Genomic DNA, 2,500 nt, shown 5'->3' on the forward strand with positions numbered 1-2,500 from the left:
TACCCCTTTTACCAAAGAGCCCTTTCTGTCTACCAAAACCTACTATTGTGAACATTAGCATCTCTTCCATTCCTCCTTTTTCATCCTGTATTATCTTGTATTATTATTGTAAGACTTCATAGTAAGCCGTATTGTAGATGTTGTTTTTTTACACACAGCTTGTAGCTAACGGTCAAGTGATCTCATCATTAATGACAGGCAGGTCGTTAATTGCTTTGCACTACGCTCTTTTTAACATTCAGATATGCAAGATGGAACTTCATCCTGGGGATACAGGCGTGAGCAGCCTCAAACACATCCCATCTGGAGGCTCCTTCCCTGGGACAGGGTCTGCGGTGCAGGGGGGCCTACATCAACCACCATCCACAGCTGCTATACTGCATCACCCAGCCAGCCTCCCCTCCCAGACTGACTCCTCCAGATGCTTGTTAAAGGTCCAACGCAAACATTTTTTTATCTCAATGTCAAATCATTTCTGGCTAACAATGAAGTACCTTATTGTGATTATTTGCAATTTAAAAAATGGTCCAAAAATAAACAAAAAATAGCTTTTTAGAAAAACACTATTTCTGAAACAAGAATTTAGCGTAGGACTGTCTGGGAGTGGTCTGAGTGAGAGGGCTAATGGGAGGAGCTTAATTGGAGGGATGTGTTATTGGCCAAGAGGTTTGAAACTCTGTTATTGGTCTATTAACGTATTGTGATGTCACCATGCCAAAACACCATCCCACCAAAACAGGTTGAAAGGCGTTTTTCTTCTTCGAAAAGCTCTTACACTAAAATGGCATCGTTATCATTTACAACAATTCACATGATTTCAACCTCGCAGAGTGGAAATACCATATAAAACACAGCTTTAATTATGTCTCAACTCCTGGAGAGAGACTTTGTAAAGACATCATCTATGAGTGGTAACTGGTCAGGGGTGAAGTGATGGGCTAGGCCAGGTGTAGAGGGGTGTTGTCTGTGTCTACTGGCAACTAGTCACCGGCTGAACCAATCAGATTGATTGATTGATTACTTGACCGTTCAAAAAAAATAAAAAATACACACAGTACGTAACTTTAAAAACTTGACAAGGATAACAAAGTAAAGAGGAGACCAAAGTCCAGGTCAGGTTCATAATTATTCAGTCACTCTTCACCAAACTCAATCATTTCTCTTTTAGACAACAACAGATTGGGACTTAACAAACTCTATTGTTACTAGACTATCTAGATAACAGCCTGGTTACATCTTCTCACCCTGAGGGAACATCTAGATAACAGTCTGGTTACATCTCCTCACCCTGAGGGAACATCTAGATAACAGTCTGGTTACATCTCCTCACCCTGAGGGAACATCTAGATAACAGTCTGGTTATATCTCCTCACCCCGAGGGACATCTAGATAACAGTCTGGTTACATCTCCTCACCCTGAGGGAACATCTAGATAACAGTCTGGTTACATCTCTTCACCCTGAGGGAACATCTAGATAACAGTCTGGTTACATCTCCTCACCCCGAGGGAACATCTAGATAACAGTCTGGTTACATCTCCTCACCCTGAGGGAACATCTAGATAACAGCCTGGTTACATCTCCTTACCCCAAGGGAACATCTAGATAACAGTCTGGTTACATCTCCTCATCCTGAGGGAACATCTAGATAACAGTCTGGTTACATCTCCTCACCCTGAGGGAACATCTAGATAACAGTCTGGTTACATCTCCTTACCCCGAGGGAACATCTAGATAACAGTCTGGTTACATCTCCTCACCCTGAGGGAACATCTAGATAACAGTCTGGTTACATCTCCTCACCCTGAGGGAACATCTAGATAACAGTCTGGTTACATCTCCTTACCCCGAGGGAACATCTAGATAACAGTCTGGTTACATCTCCTCACCCTGAGGGAACAGCTAGATAACAGTCTGGTTACATCTCCTCACCCTGAGGGAACATCTAGATAACAGTCTGGTTACATCTCCTCACCCCGAGGGAACATCTAGATAACAGTCTGGTTACATCTCCTCACCCTGAGGGAACATCTAGATAACAGCCTGGTTACATCTCCTTACCCCAAGGGAACATCTAGATAACAGTCTGGTTACATCTCCTCCCCCTGAGGGAACATCTAGGTAACAGTCTGGTTACATCTCCTCACCCTAAGGGAACATCTAGATAACAGTCTGGTTACATCTCCTTACCTCGAGGGAACCAGCAAAGCTAAGTATACCAAAAACATCTTGAAGGTGTTTGCGAAACACAAAAACACTAATTTAAGTATTTTCAGGGAATGTATTATCAGACTCATGCATAACCCATGCAATCACATTCAATCCATATTCAATCTACAAAACGATCCCTGTGGGAGACTGAGACTGATCTGAAGGTTCTGACAGACAGACAGACACACACACACACACACACACACACACACACACACACACACACACACACACACACTCACTCAGTGGGAGACCAGGGTGAATCGGAACTGCAAAACAGTCTGCGACTG

Source organism: Oncorhynchus mykiss, chromosome 25, assembly GCF_057628025.1.
Source record: "Oncorhynchus mykiss isolate SJ-2025 chromosome 25, ASM5762802v1, whole genome shotgun sequence".
Taxonomy (NCBI): Eukaryota; Metazoa; Chordata; class Actinopteri; order Salmoniformes; family Salmonidae; genus Oncorhynchus; species Oncorhynchus mykiss.